Below are 18,889 nucleotides of genomic sequence, written 5' to 3' on the forward strand. Positions count from 1 at the left end.
CCAAACGTTGCCGACCCCGGTGCTACAGCAATCTCCCGCACAGCAATGGCTGTTACAAGACAGCATAAGTTAGAACAACCCAGAGTCTAAACCTCAGGTGTATTTGAGGATCTGGGCCAGTACTTGGCTGTTTCTATAGTAATGACCCCTGAGCAAGCAGTGTAATGTACATGCTTATCACTGAGCTTGTCCAGAGGCTGCACGTCCATCAGAATGACTAGATGTCCTGATGTGTAATAAAAACACTTGGAGTCATAAAAAATCAACCCAGCCTACTTTACAGGGCCTGAGCCTTCTCTCCCTTACAGCATCTGAGCAGAAGGAGAATGGCCACCGTTATGGCTGTTGTATTCTATTTATAAAAGCATAATACTGGCCAGTTTTATAGTTGCTGTATTGTGTTATAAAACAAGAACAAAACATAGAAAAATCAAAAATACAAATTAATGTTTTGAATTAATTTGGGGAAAAGAATTTACAGCACTGTACAAGAATTTAAAACATTTCAAACATTCCTTTCTGTCTCTCCAGTATTATCGTCTCTTTTGTTCCAATTTTGGGTAGCGGGAGCGAGTAGTATAAGGGCCCTACCATCAATCAAACGTTAACCCCACCCCTTGACCCCGTAAGCCCTGCACACAGGTCACTGGAAGTCCCACCTCTTGGGAGTATTACTTCCAGGGTCAAGGTGGACACATGTCCGGAAGCAAGGTGTGTCATGTGACCCCTGTAAGAACTCCTCCCACTGTCCTCTGCTGATCAGGATGGATTCTGCCCCCACAGGAACGCTTCGAGAGAAGATTTGACCAATCAGGGGGAGTTCCGGGGTTTGTGTGACCCCTCTAAGAACTCATCCCACTGCCCTCTACCAATCAGCAGGGGTTTCAGCCGCTGGGAACCACCCCGAGAGGAGATTTGCCCAATTGGGGGGAATTCTGGGGCAGGGTGACCCATCAGGAAGTGGCTCGTGTGACCCCTCTAAGAACGCCTCCCACCACCCTCTACCAATCGTGATGGGTTTTGGCCACAGAGGACAGCCCCAAAAGGAGATTCGACCAAAATAGGGTGGGTTCTGGGACGGGCTCAACCACCCAGAAGAGGGTCATGTGACCCCTCTAAGGACTCCTTCCAATGTCCTCTGCCAATCAGAGTGCAGAACCATCACCTCATAAGTCCCAGCGCTGGGAAGAGGAGGCCATCTCTTACCAAGAAGACGTGTTTTAGAAATTGTGGAAAGGCTGAGAGGAAACGTGGACTCCTTTACCACCCCTGTGAGAACTTCAGACTTTGTTTTAGCCCCGAGGACCTTTGGAGTTGTGTGGAGAAAGCGCTACAGCAGCGACAGTTCTGAAGAGTATGAGAGAGAAGCCAAGGGGATTCCTTTGGCCCAGCCATTGATGGATATGCCAGAATCCGAACCTGAAGCCCAACAGCTCATGAGACACCCCGATGAGCATGGTGGCCTCTCGTCATCCGCCACCCTGGAGGAGGAAGGCGATCATGGCTTGGGGGAGGCACTGGCAGACAAGGTGAATGGAAAAGACATAGCTCAGGTACATGAATGATTAAGAAGCGACGGTCGATGATTGGGTGTAATGAGGTTAGGAACCAGGGGTTGTGTAAATCTAAAAACAAGCAGTGGGAACTTACGCTTGTTTCTTGTCTGAAAATCTCTCGACAGCTTGACGATGCCTGTCCAGAGGATCCGGAGGCCCTGCATGGCGTCGCATCAAGCAGCGAAGGTGAACCAGGCCGGCCTTGTTTTTGCTCAACGCCGCTAGAAATTGTTGAAGATGACTCCGAGGAGGACGGCTACGAGGACCTTAGGAGGAGGCTTGGCATGGAACTCGCTGAGCCAGTGCCACATCACGAGCGTAAAAATGTTATGCGGACTATTGTACGCGTTGCTGTTTATGCTGTTCTTCATCACTGTCTTAGGGAAAAGCTTTTTGAAAATGGTGAGGGCTGTGTCATAGATGCCCCAGCCCAATGGCACCATGACTGTCTGACTTGGACTTCAATGGATAGAAACTGCAAGCTCTGGGACCTGTGTGCTGAGCTATGTTTGGAAAGCTTATTGAACACTATTATTGCCATAGGTCATGTTATGCAACGTCTGTGCCTAACCCAAGAACATTTAGTGCAAGGGGTGACCTTGAGAAATGCTGTGCAATTCAGTGGAGACCCTGACCGTGTTTTAAAGAAAATGTCCAAACTGGAAGATGCCTGCTTACAGCGTTACATTGACCGTCTGGTCCACACAAAAAGTGACAGAACCCTGCTTAAGAAAAAGTCTATTTGTAAGAAATCTAAAAGGATTAATTGAGAGAATGATGAAGGGACAAACATGCAATATAAAACTTGGTCGCTGTACATTTTAAAAAATCGAATGAAAAGGGCTTTGTGATTATCTGTGTTTCTGTTAGAAGGTCTCTGGCCCTTAAGTGAGCTAAAAGTTTTAATGGAGCCTCTGGGTTTGTTTTCAAGAAGCTGTATGACTTTTAAATGAAAAAAAATGGTTTGTGAGAACCTAGGTCTTGTGTCTTTGTGTAAAAGAGACCCATTTACAGCAAAAAGCTGTGAAGTGGGAGGGGAACAAATCCTAAAAATGTGTTTACAGTGTAACCCTTCTGCCCATCAGAGTTGGCCACAACAGGGGCTGGATTCAGTATCTAGGAGTTCCCTCCCAGTAACACAATACACCAGCGGGGCACTGAAGCTCCCCTATGACAAGTTGAAATCACTGAACACTGTGTTAAGTAGTAGGGGGGCCTCAGAGCTGGGACACCATGAACCCAAAGTGACGTCAGCTCTGCAGTCTGTAACCAAACTCCTAATAGAATCAAAATTACCTCTGACATTACACCATGGAGAGAAAGTGCAATTGGTGTTTGGGGCCCTCAGAAGGGGGCTCACATCACTAGGCACAAACCTCCAAACTCTCTCAATTCACTGGGTTTTGGAATCCTTGTCCCTTGCCTAGCGAGTGCTACTTAGTTGATGGCGAGTCCCTCCGTCATAAAAGGCCAAGGACAGTTCCACTGTCCTTGATTCACATAATCAGGATAACAGCACTTTATTCTTCCTGCCCCAATAACAGAGAAACTGGGGATCCCACAGCAGCCAAAGTGACCATTTGGGCTCCTGTGGGCTCAGGCTAGGTGGGGTGAGTGTCCTGTGCAAACGAGATCAGCTGCTGAAGTCCTTTTCCACAACTCACCACCAGATGTCAGGGTAGAGCTCATCCTGCCTCTGCTTACAACACGAAAACAAAACAGGGATGGTTCAGACATGTGTTTGAGTACAATAGAGTTGACTCATCCTGTTGAACTGAATGGTTTTAACCACACCCCCACTGACTAGCGAAGGTAACTGTGATTACTTACCCTTGTTGCTAGAGGGATAAATTTGATGGGTGTGCACCCATAGTAAGGGAGGTGGGTGGGTGAGTTCGGATAAATATGAAATGAAATAAAACCTCAGGAATTCGCAGATGCTATTGGGCAGTTTAAATATAATCCCTGGAGTTGGTAGAGCACTATTGGACAGTGAAAATGACCCAGGAACTGGCAGAACTCTACTGGACAGTTTAAATATGACCCAGGAGTTGTTTGAATGCTATGGGTCACTCTTTCTAGCAATTCAAAGCCATTAAAAGTTTAAAATACTATATTTACCCAAAAAAACCAAAACAACCAACCAAAAAATCCCACCACACACACACACACACGGGTCTAACCCAAAACTGAAATGTTTGAAGGGTTCACAAATCTTCACCATGCTTTAGAACAATCATTTGCTCAAAAGACAAATTTTTAAAAGCTGTGGGTGCTTATTATGGTTGTGATACAACCATTTTATTTCAACCCCCCCCCCCCCCCGAAACTTTAAGCATGAAAGAAACATGTTTAAAAAACAAGCCCCAAAGACATTTACTGAGATCTGCAAAGGGTCCCCACTTGGAAATGGGTACAGTTACATTATGGATTGGCGATTTACTGTTTAATACTGTAAGAAGGCCCTACAGAAAAATGTATTTTAACTAAAAGGAAAAAAATGTGGTCAAAAGCAGCTCGGTTGTGCAGACAGCTTAATTTGTTGGATCATACTAAAGAAGTTCTGTATTAAAATCACAAATGAGTTTGATTCCCCATAGTTTAAATTCCAGGCTATTACTAATTAAGAGGTCTCTTGGGTTTTGGTACTGTTTCTCTCCCTCTCCGTGTGAAAGTTGCAAGCTGCTAATTGTGTTAGTACATCCTAGACAGAGTCTGTTCTCAAAGCAACACTTTGTAACAACAGAAACAGCACACAGAGACTCCCCGCCCTTTTGTTGTATTTATCTGGCTTTGTTAACAATTGTGCTTTAAAATAGAGATAGAGGATGTATGTGGATGGATGCTTGGTGTGGATAATAACTGAATGATCAGGGAGGTGCCAGCCTAAGAATCCAGTGTCCGTCGGCCAAAGAAGGCGTCAACCAGAGGACCCCCGGAGGGCAGACTGGAATCCACCCAACAGCCTCAAGGATGGGAGAACCGAAGAACAAGACGGAGCCGTCAGGAATGTGCCATCTGCTGATTGATTCAGCAACAGCATGATGAAGCAATTCCCATAGGCTGGCATAGGAATAAATTCCTATAAAAATGGACTCTAGAAACGGAAAACTTTGGGGTCTGATTCTGCAAACCAACTTCCAGGCGCGTCAGATGTGCATCTGACAAGGCCCTGCTCCCTCCTCGTGTCCAGGCCACCTGGCCAGTGGCTTGGCATGAGCAACTCTAAGGCTGGTAACTATGATAACAACCTTGCAGAACCTCTGTGTGTGTGTGTGTGTGTGTGTGTGTATGAATGAATGTGTGAATAAATATGAAATTGAATGGAATGTTATAGCTATAACTAACTGCTTACTATGATTCTTTCTGTATGCACAATAAATGTGGCATTTTGCCTTTTCCCTTTTAATAAGATCCTGCTGGTTTTTATTTTATTGGTATAACAAATTCCCCCACCCCAGATCACAAAAGGGAATGTTAGGGAGGGGTGCCTAACGTCCTTAAGTAGCTATTATTTGAGAGTTGTAGCGATCAAATCAACCTGCTAGCTCCTATTTTGAAGTCTGTTTGAAACAAAGGCTTAGGATGGTGTAAAAACCTCATGTATTTTGGAGACTCTTTCAACAGAAACTCTCTTGAATGGCTGCTGGACTGCAAAAGGAGCCATGCTCCCTGTTTTTAACTCTGAAAATATATATTCTATTTTATCACTCGTTGGCCATGCTGTCTTAGTAAATAATGGTGCCTATGTTTCTTGCAGTGTGATCTGTTTAGCATGGAACCAATCACTTTGAACTGCATTTCATCACTGGGCCAAGGTAAAAATCAATTTAACTGTAGTTTCGCTTAATAACTTCAGGTATTACACAGGTTGGATAGAGATTTGGGGGTAATACTAACTAACATTTTTGCTTCTTCTTTAATCCAAAGGCCCAAACACATATGGGGGTGGGGTGGGGTGGGCGTAACTTTCTGCAATTGGCTTTTAAATGCATGTGGGTTTATTGAAAAGTATTTTGTTGCAAACTGTGTTTTAAACTCTCTCTCTCTCTCTCTCTCTGTGTAAAAAAACATAGGTGGTTTTTTTTTTAAGTATATGGCTGCAAACTGATGGTAATGGTGTGTTTCAAATTAACAGGGTGCTTTTTTAATGTGCAAAATGTGTTTTAAACTGGATTTTAAAAGTTGATTTTAAAAGCAGTTTGGTTTTTATTTTGCAAAATGAGGTGCATTTAAAAAAATGTTTGCGGGTTTGTTGTTTTTTGTTTTAAAGTGGTAGAAATAAACTCAAAACTCCTGTTTGTTATACAGCCTGAAATGGATTATTTTATTTTAAAGCTCTGACTTTTTAAATAGAAAAACACCCTACTGTGTTTGGGAGGTTATGAGGTTTTGTATTTTAAGTAAATACATCGGTGTGGGTGAGAAAGATGGTAAAGTTAAGTTTTGTAATATGTTCCTTCCCCCCTAATCGGGAATGTGCAGTTCTCCTGACAATGCTGTAGTCAGAGCTACAGGGACACCTCCACCAGACCAGCCAAAGAACCAGAAATCTGCTTTGAGACCTTTAACAACTCAAAACAGCACAAGAGTGCAGATGAAGCATCAGGGCAGTCCAAACCTCAAATACGTCAAAGCCAAGGACAAAACAAAAGACTCTGGTAAAAACCAACCACGCAAACACAACTCCAGTTCCTCAGCGGCCACCTCCACACCAAGCCCTGAGAAAACCATGAGTGAAAACACCCACCTACGATGCTTCGTTCAGAAGACTGAGGGAGGCTGTATCCTCGGGGGTTCTAAAAGAACGGCATTCTAAAAAGGTTTGGGGAAAATATGATGCTTCGTTCAGAATACCGGTGAACGGTGTATCTTCAGGGGGTCTAAAAGAAAGGAGGGCTGGAAAGCACATCAACAAAGCAAAAGCTTTGGTGGGTGACTTTTTGAAAAATACTTTAATTTTTGGCTCTGCGCAGGCGTGACTAGTTGTGGAAAGGGGCCTGGGTAAAAGGGGCACCCTCAAGGATACACATCAGCTCAGGTGTAAACAAAAGGGGGGACAGCGCTTGGTGGACAAACAAATGGCTGCCAAAAAGTTCCAGGCCAGGGTCGCTGTAAAAATGTTAAAAAGGGCTAAAGAGGTAATGGGGAGGGGGGACAAAAAGAGATGCCCTCGACTGGAGGCTCTCAAACTGGAATGTCTGAAAATGGGGAGGTGGAATCAGACTCTCACACAGAGTCTGGTTTAGAAAATTCCCCAGAGGGCTCTCTAGAATGATGGGTCCCCATTTCCTCCCGATGACCCTCACGGAGATGCCTCAGAGTCTGACTCTCAAATAGCATCTGATGTAGATGGTCCCGTAGAGGAACCCCCAAGTAACCCTGAAAATGCAGAGGTGTGTATGGAGAGAGTGAGAAGTTTGCAACGTGCATTACCTAGATTTGGGGGGTTGGTGTATTGTGAGGAATTTCATTTTGTCAATCTTGAGCGAATAAATTCAGCTCAGCAGGTTGTTGAAGCCATACACAGGGGGATACAGTTAGTTCTCGATGACGTTAATGGTAGGGTAGGCCCTGATGATTATGTTCAGTTACATTTAGAGAGCCGTAATTGAACTAACCCGTTGTTTTCGGTCTGAAGAACTAGGGATGAGCTGTCTGCTGAGGATTTCTTCAATCAGACCTCAAAGCTGCCACAGAGCAATAGAGTTGCATGTCAATGGGACATTGCACCTCGTTGGGACAGTTTTAAAAAAACAGGGGTGGGGGCCGCTCGTAGAGTTTTAAATTCTATCCTCAGTAGTCAAATCATCCATAAAAAAGAGACAATGTTTAGTAGACCTGACTTACACGGCTACCTATCAGTGTTTTGCGCGTGGGCTCTTGGCCGTCATGTCCGACCATAAACCTACGGATGCAGAATCGTTAGTGGGGGCGAGAAAGTTGCATGAGAAACTGGGCTGGTCAGATCAAAAAAAGATTATGCTCAGTGTCGTAGCAATGTCTGAACAGCATTTAGGAGTCAACACACAGGTGGTGCTGTATGCGGCGAAAGGGGCTTTTTTTAAACGGGCGGGGGGGCAGTTTACCCCAAGACTTATTTCATCCTGTTGCACGATGAGCATTACTATGGGGTTGTGAAAACGTTGTTCGGAGCAAAAAATTTTGGTGAGTTTTGCCCCACGGTGCACAGTCACGGCCACTCTCGCAGGTACAGCTGCTGCCTCTGCTTGAGCGTAACCTGCTCAGACAGCGTGGACGTGCAGCTGAGGTGTCCTCGCTGTAGACTGTATTGTCAGTCCAGAGAGCGTTTAGACAGACACATCGACTGGGCATCGACAGAACAAGCTGAATGCCTGTCTAAAACGTTGTGCGATAAGGGTCAGTCTTACGTGGACAAGCGGCACAGGTGTAAAGGGAGGCCCTGTAAGCAGGGTCAGGGTTTGATCGCTGGGGATGTAGACGGTCACCTCGGTTTTATGGACAGCCTTAGAAAGCCCGAATCCTCAGAAAAGTGTATTTGTTATGATTCCGAATACACACAGGAGACTGGGTTGCACACTCCCAATTACATTTTTGCTATGTCCCTCAAGCCGGAAAAGTCCTGGGAATTTAAGGGTGATGAGTGTCTTTCTATGTTTGTTCAGACCTTGATTGGCAAAGAGTTCCGGGTCTACACGTTCCAGGCACACAATTCCAAAGGTTACGATGCATACTTCATCATTAGACAGTTACTGAAGGAAAAGATGTGCCTAGAACTGATCACTCGGGGTAGTAAACTAATGTGTGTGGAAGTTAAGGCCCTGGGCATTCGTTTTATAGACTCTTTAAACTTTTTGCCCATGAAGCTTGGTTAGCTCCCGCAGGTGATGGGGTTTGAAGGGTGCAAAGGGTATTTTCCACATTTTTTGAACACTTTAGAAAATCAAAATGACGTGGGGCCTATGCCCGGTGTGGAGCACTATGGTGTAGAAAGCATGATGCCCAGGGAAAAAGCAGAGTTTCTCGACTGGTAGCAGGCCCACAGGTAGGAGACGTTTGACTTGCAGAAAGAGCTCACGTATTACTGTCAGCAGGATGTCAAAATTTTGAGACAGCTTTGTATCCTATACAGAAAAGAGATTATGAAAATGATGGAGAAGGGAGATCTAGTAGAGAGAGAACCTGGTAAATTCACTGAGATAAAACTGTGTATAGATCCATTCTGGTACATAACACTGCATCTGCCTGCATGGCTATGTACAGGTTTATGTTTTTGGAGCCGAACACGGTAGCTTTTCTCCCTCCAGACAATGATCACAGGCAGAAAAAGATATTCGACCCCATCTATTCAGTGGCTGTTGTATACCTCTCACCAAGAAACTATACAAATAGGGCATGCTTTACAGGGTGGGGAACTACAGGTAGGCTCCTACTCTTCAGAGGGTTATGCCAGTGTTGACAGGGTACACACAGCCTTAGAGTTTAATGGGTGTTCTTTTCCACGGTTGTGCCACCTGTCATTGTGAAAAAGCACAAAACGCTATGACGGGGACAACTTTTGGGTTTCTTTATTACAAGACGCATCTCAAGACCCGACTATCTGAAATAACTTGGTTTTGTAGTGAGGACTCTTTGGGAGCAAGAGTGGGAAGTGATGAAAGAAACAAACAGGGAGCTTGCAGGTATTTAAAATGAGCCCAGTTGCCCTAGCCTCTCGTGCCTAGGGATGCTCTTTTTGGGGGGAGGACAAACGCTATCTGTCTATATTACAAACTTAACTCCGGGGAAGAAATCCACTATTATGATTTTAGCAGCTTCTACCCTTTTGTAAAGAAAACCAAAGAATACCCTATCGGACACCCCGAAATAGTTTATGACAAATTTGGACCCCTTGCAAATTATTTTGGAATTGCAAAACTTAAAGTGTACCCCAAACAAGGCTTCTTTTTCCCATTCTTACCTGTCAGAGTGGGTGGCAAGCTTATGTTCCCGCTATGCCGAACCTGTGCGGAAACCGAGCAGCGGGAGATGTGCATCCATACTGACAAGGAGAGGGCCATCCTGGGGACTTGGTGCATGGTGGAATTGAACGCGGCCATAACGAAGGGGTACGCGGTGGCAAAAATATATGAAATCTGGCTTTTTAATGAAAAATCTGATGAACTCTTTTCAGAGTACATCAAATGACACCTCCGCCAGAAACAAGAGGCTTCAGGGTATCCCAGCTGGTGCACAGACGAAGAAAAACAAAATAAGTACATGAACGATTTCTACCAGAAAGAAGGCGTGCGTTTGTGCCAACGCGAGATCAGGTTTAACCCCGCTAAACGCCAAATCGCTAAACTCTTTCTAAATTCCCTCACGATCGAGATCCCGCCAGATCAACACATCAGCGAGTTTGTGTCGGCAGGCCCGAAAAATCTCCTTCCTTAGAGGTTTTGAAGGTCAGGCTTGACAAAGCCCTGGCTGGGATGATTTAACTGGGAATTGGTCCTGCTTCGAGCAGGGGGTTGGACTAGATGACCTTCAGGGGTCCCTTCCAACCCTGATATTTTATGATTCTATGATTCTATGAAAACATACGGGTATAAGCTGTCGGGAGGAAAGGCCTGTATGAAAGTCAAAGGTATTACCCTGAACTTGGCAAACTGTCAAAAGATCAACTTTGACAGTTTGAAAGATCTAGTCCTGGACTATTGCACGGGCCTGCGAGAAAACACCTCAAAAAAGAGAGAGGTGCAGCAGCCCTCTATCGTAAGGAGCAAAAATCAGTGGTAAATAGAGACCAAAACCCTTAAGAAAACACAGAAAGTCATTTACAACTAGAGGGTCCTAGGAGAAGGCTTTAAAACCCTGCCCTACGGATTTTAGAATGGATACGAGGTGGAAACACCCCTTTTCTGCAATTCTCGCAGGGCCTAGCAACTGTGGGAAAAGTTACTTTATAAAAAAATGTGTTGGATAATGCCAAACAAAACATTGTCTGTTATGCCTGAGAATATTGGATAACATGGCTATAAAAAGCATTGCAAGATACACATGTCTGGGCTTGTTGAAACACATTTTGAGCAAGGCTAGGCATGCCCAAGAATTTAAATGTATTTTTTACAAAATTCATCTCCATCCGGTCGTTTTGCACTAAGTCGTTAGATTACAATTTTAAAATCCAGTCAAAAGATAAACCCTTGCTCTGATGATGTAAGAAAAACACTCAGTGATAGCCGCAGGCGACAGAGCGGGGGTCTTGTAATTGTCTGTTGTGAAACACAATGCTTGTGGCATTTTTGTTTAAACATTTCATAATGCTTTTAGGAAAAAGCATGCTCTTCGGGGGGTGCCCGTATGTGTCTAAAAACTCTCCACGGTTACGCTCCGCCAGACACAAGGCAAGCCAGTGTTCACCAGGTTGGTTGTGTGGATGTGCGATACAAACCTAGGGGTCTCTGAGACAGCTTGTCGCCAGGGAGCCAAATCACAAGGGAACACATCTAAGAAATTCTTTTTTGTGTAAGGCACCTTGATAAGACACACGAGAGCTGCACGGTGTCCATGTTCACATATGGTCAAGCAGAACGTCTCTCCTCTGATTTCTCTCTATGATGTTGTCAAAAACCCCATGCACGATCAGATTGATGGTGATGGTTAAAGCCTTCCCAAAACGTATTTCTGCTCTCAGGTTCCCGGTTTTAATCAGGGAATAGTCATCGGTGCATTCCTGGTCGGGAGACAGGTCAAAGGCAAACAAGGTGTAACCCTGTGGAAACTCCTCACGGTCGATTAACAGAGAACCATTTGTCATGTGTTTACCAGTGTCTCTACCAGATTCATGTATTCTCTCACGCAGCATCCTGCCTCGAAGTCTGGTTGCAGAGGCTTGGTTGGTATCTGTTCACCATCCACATACAAGGCCACAAAATTCATATCATAATGTTTAAAATGAAAGGGATTTTTAGTGTAACTTCCACTCAAGGCATAAGACAAACCCTAGGACAAGCATTTTGGGTAACTGTCCCAAAAAACAGGTTCTCCTGGTTATTGACCCTGCTGCCCACGGGGATGCTAAACACTTTCATTCCCACACGGTCCACGGGATATTTAGCATTTGTGGTAAGCAGGGACTCCGCGTGCCCCAGACGAACGCTCAGGGCCACCCGTACTTTCTTCACAAAAAGCGATGCTGATACAATGCGCAATTTAAAGCCTTCGGCTGCACTGCCCATTAAACAGAAAGCGTCTTATCTGCGCGTCAGTTTAAATTTTCACATCCACTCCGTTCAACAAATGAGACGTATCTGTTCTGATCTGTCTTTATTTCAATGGTAATGGTATCCATGTGGTGTTTTCTGACAGGAACGTGATGAGGTTTATCGTAGGTGATGGTGACAAACTCATTGTTCCTTCCTCAGACAGGGACACAGTGTAACAGGGGAACAGAAATGTCCCTCACAAACTGGTGTTCTACAATATCTGTGTGCAGATACAGGGAATTAACTCCCCCTGTGATGTCTGTCCAGAAGGGGAATTTTTGGACGCTGCGCTTGGGGCCCAAACCTAGAATGTTAGCTAGCTCCCTGCTGGTAGAAAACATAAAAGTAAAATCAGCGGATTTAAGGCTAACTTTTCTACCCACAGGGTCATCGTTCATGACCACCTCAGGTGGTGGGGGATGACGAGCCACGGTATTGTTCATATGATCCAATCATTTGGGTATGGACAAGTAATAACCTCGTCGTAGGATAAAACTCTATGCCATATCTTCAAAGGTGATTTCAAAAGGGGTGTCCTCGTTGATAGCGTTCCAGCTGTGCGGGTGTTGTATTTCCACTAACCCCACCTCCCAGGCACCCGGGAGATCCAAGGGCTTAATTAGCTGTATTGTAAAGTTCGAGCTGGTGTTTTGAGGAAAAACTGCAGAGCTGGCATTGCTGGGCAAAGTCATGTAAAACCCGCCGTCACTCATTTTTCGCTCCCTCAGTCTTTGCAGGAGGAATCTTTTTGTTTGTTTGTGTCTAAACGTCAGAATTGAGAAGCTTCCACGCAGCTGATAAACTTATCCCCCGCCCCCCGCAAACCATTTCACCAGTAGCTGCTTTTTTCTCCCTTTTCCTTTCTCCGCTAGAACTTTTTCGATCCTGCAAATCTTGTCTTGTTTGGGGTTTACTTTCTGTAAATCTTCAGGGTAAAAAGATCCAGTAACTGTCTCACCCTCGTAATCTTTTAATCGGTATACAGGTCTCGGGCTCCTGGTTAAGGCTTCATCCACTATAAATATCTCATTGGTAAACGTCTGTTCACAACCTTTTTCAAAAGCTCCTTTGGTTTTAGATAGTCTCACGTGGTCGCCTTTTCTAAAAGGGGCAACAACCGGTTTTATTTTAAAACCGTCTCTATCAACCGGTTTCCATATCTTCAGAGAATTGGAAGGGTTAACATCAGCAGGTCTGGTACGTAGAGTTCTGTAAAAGCTCTGGTTGTAACTCTTCATAAAGTCAGGTAACAGGTCAATGTGGCGAAAGGCGTTATGGGCTGTAAAATATCGCCACATCCTCCACATCTTTTTCAAGTTCTGTTAAAATGGCTCCACAACCCCTGCTTTGACTTCATTATCAATAACAAAAAGCGTTAACACTGTGCCGTTTCAACAATCTGCTAAAAGGTTTGTTTCAAAATTCTTTCCACCGATTAGTTTGTCATTTTTGAGGCACGTGACCTTGGCTAAAAATAGCTTTCAAGGCCTTGGATTCCTCACCGCTCATCTTGTCTTTTAGGCCTAAGGCCCAGGCATATTTGGATAGAATGTCTATCACTGTTAAGATGTATTTAAAACCGCTGTTGTGTTTGGAGAAGCGGTGCATACGGACCAAATCTGCCTGCCATTGCGCGTCCACATCTGAAACAACGGTCCTGGTTCTTTTAAAACGTATTTGAGCTGGTTTGTGTAAAGCGTAAGCATCCTGGTGTGAAAGCCAAGCTCTGACCTGTCTTCTATTTAAAGTTTTATGATGCTTTTTGGCCACTTGAAAAAGAAGATTGACCCTGTCAAAGCTCCCAAATTTCCTGGGGGTTTAACAGATTTTCTTTAACAGAGCCGTCTGTGGAGACATGGCTGTTCCTGGGACCGTCTTTTACGAACATAAGTATGGAGGGGGACACGTTCATTCTGGCACATTTAAATAAGTTTTATTAATCGCCTGGTTTAACACAATCTTTTACAGCCGCCTGAAACAAAGGAGGCCATGATCCCTACCATGAGGGAGTCTGAGCTGGTTCATTCTTCCATTTTTGTCCTTTTCTGGATTTTCCTCTTGAGATCTGGGTCTCAGACAGGAGCAAAAACAGCTGATGCGCGATGGATTTACTCCCACAGGGCTACCGATGTGTAACTTCTCAAAGGCCTCTAGAAAGGCATCGTCGAGCTGTTGAGAGATTTTCAGACAAAAAACAGTGTAAGCACCCCACTGCCTGTATTTACATTTATGCAATGCCAGGTCGATTCCTAACCCCATTACACCCCCATGATCGACCGTCGCTTCTTAATCATTCATTTACCTGAGCGCCGTCTTTCCCGTTCACCTTGTGACTCCCCCAAGCCACAATCGCCTTCCAACTTTAGGGCATGGACAATGAGAGGCTGTCACACTCATTGGGATGCCTCACAAAGGTTTGGATTTTGGGGTCGGGTTCCGACGTATCCATCAACGGTTGAGTCAAAGGGCCCTCCTCGGAACTGTCACTGCCGTAGCGCTTTCTCCACACAACTCCAAAGGTCCTCAGAGCTAAAACAAAATCTGAAGGTCTCACGGGGGTGGTAAAGGAGTCCATGTTTCCTCTCAGCCTTTCCACAATTTCTAAAACATGTCTTCTTGGTGAGAGATGGCTTCCTCTGCCCAGCGCTGGGACTTATGGGGTGATGGTGCTGCACTCTGATTGGCAGAGGGCATTGGGAGGAGTTCTTAGAGGGGTCACAAGACCCTCTTCTGGACGGTTCACCCAATCCGAGAACCTGCCCCATTTTGGTCAAATCTCTTCTCGGGGCGGTCCTCTGCAGCCGAAACCCATCGCGATTGGTAGAAGGTGGTGGGAGGAGTTCTTAGAGGGGTCACACGAAGCACTTCCGGACGGGTCACCCAACCCTGGAACTCCCCCCAGTTGGTCAAATCTCCTCTCGGGGTGGTCCCCAGTGGCTGAAACCCCTCCTGATTGGTAGAGGGCGGTGGGAGGAATTCTTAGAGGGGTCACACAAACCACTTCCAGACAGATCACCCCACCCCGGAACTCCCCATGATTGGTCAAACCTCCTCTCGGGGTGGTCCCCAGTGGCTCAAACCCCTCCTGATTAGTAGACGGTGGTGGGAGGTATTCTTAGAGGGGTCACACAAACCACTTCCAGACAGATCACCCCACCCCGGAACTCCCCATGATTGGTCAAACCTCCTCTCGGGGTGGTCCCCAGTGGCTCAAACCCCTACTGATTGGTAGACGGTGGTGGGAGGTATTCTTAGAGGGGTCACACGAACCACTTCCAGACAGGTCATCCTGCCCCGGAACTCCCGCTGATTGGTCAAATCTTCTCTTGGGGCGTTCCTATCAGGGCGAAACCCATCCCGATTGGTAGAGGACAATGGGAGGAGTTCTTATAGGGGTCACATGACACACATTGCTTCCGATCATTTGTCTGCCTTGACCCTGGAAGTAATACCTCATGGCTTGGGACTTCCAGTGACCGGTGGGCAAGGCTTACGAGGGCCAAGGGTGGGGTTAACGTTTGATTGACGGTACGGCCGTTATACTACTGGAGCGCCTTCTTCTGTTTCTCTCCCGCTTCATTCCCCAAGCACTCGGCCAGGACAGATGTCATTTAGGACCTCAGTTGCCACCAGCTGGACAGAGGGACTTGGGTCTTTCTTGAGGAACTGGAGAGCTGAAATGACAGAGGACAACATGCTAGTGTACAGACTGTCAAATCACAGCTAAGCGTGATCACAGAATCTTGAACTACCAGAGCTGAATGATCACATTGTAAAATGTGAAACTGGGCTCAGTCCTTCTATTGGGATGGAAAATACATGAGAGATGAATCTGCCTCACTTTTCATATTGTCACCTGTGCCTGAACTAGCTGGAGACTTACTATCTCTGAATACCACGCTACAGAAGCTCTCCAATACAAAGAAAGCTTTAGGTTCCTCCATTGGCTCCCTTCCATGCTCCCAACAAGTGGGGAGGCCCTGACTCGACCAGAAAGTCATCCACTCTGCTGTAAATGGAAGAAGGTCCATTGTTTCAATAGCTTCCACTTTTAAGTTTATTTTCCATCTCTATTCAGGAGCCACGGTCTGAGCTCCAATAACCCTGGAATTGAACAGAGACCAGGTCCAAGCTGGTTTGTGCAGGATGCAGGGCACCTACTGGAAGAAAAATTGCTGGTGGGAAATTTGGGGGAGCAGAAAGTGGCTACAATTTCTCCTCACCTGGGCAGTCCACAGAGAGCCAATAACGCCCAAAGAGTGGATAGCACTGGCTGCGGAGGGGGCCTTGCCAGGACAACCAGGAGATGCACGGACTCACATCACACCCCCTGCAGCTGCCTCCTTCAGGGGAAATTAAAGCTGACTTTCTACTGGGCAAGACTGAATTTGTCCTTGCATGTGTGGCTGATGCACTTTGCACCAGTGGTATCGGTTACTGCTGCTTGTCAGCTAAATTCCTTTAGAACTCACGGATGAGCAGAACTTCAGCTGTATTTATTACTTACACATCAGCAGATGGTCCAGGTTCGGCCATTTCATACGCTGCCTGTCTGTGTGTTCCAGGATGATGCCTAAATACACAATGGAAAACAAACAACAACAATAAAACCTTCCCTTGTTGAGTGCAAAGTGATATTAGCAGCCCCTAGACAGGTCTTTGGCCTCTCCTACTGTGGACCTAAGGGTGAGCTGTGGGCAAGAGGATGCTAGTGCAGTTTAGAGTCCACACTGAAGAGAATGAGAAAGACTTTTTTTTTTAAGAATGTTTACACAAAACCCATTTGCTTTAAAGAGTCTGTGTTCCTCTTGCCACTGCTGTCAGTTATTGGAGACATACTACGCTAGTGTCTTGGTCTAGTGGTCTGAGCAAAGGCCTGGGGCCAGGAATAAGCGAGTTCTAAGCAGGGATCCCACAAGGTGACTGACAGGTGGGACTTAGGCCACAATGCCTGCCTGTCTCACCTGGGTATGCTTGGGAGAAGAGGGCACAGGGCCAAAGCGGAGGAACCTTTTGCCTCCTTGACAAGGTGGTGTGGCCAGGAACCTGAAAGAGCAGGTGCTGAGGGCAGGTGGGCTGCATGCCTCCCAATGATGAAGTCGTAGTGAAGAGCACTGAGCAACACTGTGGGTGGGTCTGCACTTTGAGCAAGGGGGATCACTCCCAGTTCAATGGGACAGGCCCACACTACCTCGGACAGCGCTCGCATGCTAAAATTAGAATGTAGCAAAAGCAGCACGAGCAGTGGGAGGAGCTAGCCACCTTGAGAATCGACTTTGGGGTTTGGATGGGATCATACTTGGGGTGGTTAAACTTCCTCCTGCTCCTGCCATCGCAGCTACTCTCTATTTTTAGCACTCAGGGCTAGTGCGGGTATGTTTCATCAAGCTGGGAATTAGCCCCCCAGCTCCAAGTGTAAACATGCCCTATGAGACAGTGTCCCAGCCTCTACTACTAAATGACTGCACCGTGCTTTCCCTGCAACAATCCCAAAGCACTTTATAGCAAGTCATGATTTCCTCCGACCACCACACTGGAGAGGTAGGGATATTAACATCCCCATTTATGTATGGGAAGCTGAGGCATAGAGAGATTAATGGCAGCTCAGTGCTGCACAGTGGGATTTTTTTCTCTCTCCCTCAATGGGAATACCAAAAGGGACACTGGGCATCATCTCTCACCAGCTAACTTGACTGCAACTGCCCGGATCTCTTCCCATCTGCTAAAGAAGTACATGATGGTGCTTTTGTACAAGTTCTCCAGCAGCTCGGCATTCTCTTTGGCCTAGAGGAAATCAAGGACACATGAGCTCTCTCTGGCTAGAAGTGCCCTTTGACTGCCAGCACATGCTTTTACGAGCCACAGATAAATCAGAGAAAGAACAGGTGACTGGGTGGACGTGGGAAAAATGGGGATCTGTGGCAGATTTACATTTCCCATCACCCTCAGTCATATATCCCACTCTGACCGCTATTTCCATTACCCATCACACATCCCCCCCACACCTCTACACCACCACATACCACTCCAGTCAAGAATCTCAGACACTTCAACAGCTCACTCACAAGGTGTCTGCAAATGTCCACCTGGAGCTCTTCAGGCTTCAGCTCGGCTGTGCCATCAAGGTGTTCATTCACGGCAGTTTGGAGCCTCTTCAGTCCCAAAAACGGGACACAGAGGTGAAACGTAGCTCTGCATTCCTGAAAAAAAGGAAGCGTGTCACACCATTTAATTGTTCCCTACTGAGTGCTTTGGTCATTCAAAGGGAACTCATCTGCTTGACTGCTCATCTATTCCGGGATAAAAAGGGATTCATCTGGATGTAATTGGCAGAAAACATGCAGGAATGACTAATAGAGGGGAGAGCTTCCACTGCAACCTGGAGGTAGCATCAATGTCTTTTTGGAACAGATCTACCTACGAAAGCTGCTTCACCAGGTCTCTCTTCTGTTCTGGGGAGGCAGGGGCCTGGGGTGCAGAGACAGACAGGAAGAGAGAGCTGTCGGGCTCAGACCCATGACCTATCCTGGATTCTGGTGAGGCAGCCATGGACCAACCTGGCGGGAACTGACTCAGCAGGAGGGCAATGAACTGAGGGGGGAATTTGGGCCTCCAGAGCAGGCAGGAATAGCAGAGCTCCCCTGTCATTGGGAGGAAGATTCCTTTGGCTTAGTAAATAAGTCACTCTCGGTCTTACCACTGAAACCCTGGGGTTTGGGTCTTGCAGGTGCAGCAGAAGTGTGACCCAGCTCTGTCGAACCTGCTCGGCGAAATAGCCCTTCCATTTTCTTTTGGTCAGGCGGGCCAGGATGCCAAATAGGACAAAGGACCATAAACGAAGAGCATCATCCTCCTACAGCCAAGAAAGCCCCACAAGTTAGTAACTAAGGGACAATCGCATCACGAACCTCGCACAGCCATCTCTTCTACGCTAAAGTCGAGGGATTCCAACTACAGCTAGTCGGGAACACTTTCATGAACTAATTTTTGTTTCGAATTTGCTGATTCATCAAACTATTTTAGCGACAGTTCCATTTTGATGAAATTCCTCCAGAAGCTAGGCAGGGGTCCTTAGAAACCTGCCTGCTGTCTTGCCAGTGCACC

At 46.2% G+C, this 18,889-nt stretch overlaps 1 long non-coding RNA gene across 1 annotated transcript; it reads right to left on the reverse strand.

Moving 5' to 3' along the window:
• Positions 1 to 15,320: 15,320 nt before the first annotated feature.
• Positions 15,321 to 17,980, reverse strand: LOC142069727 (uncharacterized). Its single transcript, XR_012665664.1, has 4 exons — positions 17,851 to 17,980; positions 17,467 to 17,569; positions 16,293 to 16,358; positions 15,321 to 15,459 (listed from the first exon to the last, which is right to left on the reverse strand). It is a non-coding gene; the product is annotated as an uncharacterized LOC142069727 (long non-coding RNA).
• Between the last annotated feature and the right edge of the window lie 909 nt (positions 17,981 to 18,889).

The sequence above is a fragment of the Caretta caretta genome, chromosome 20 (genome assembly GCF_965140235.1).
Source record: "Caretta caretta isolate rCarCar2 chromosome 20, rCarCar1.hap1, whole genome shotgun sequence".
NCBI lineage: Eukaryota > Metazoa > Chordata > Testudines > Cheloniidae > Caretta > Caretta caretta.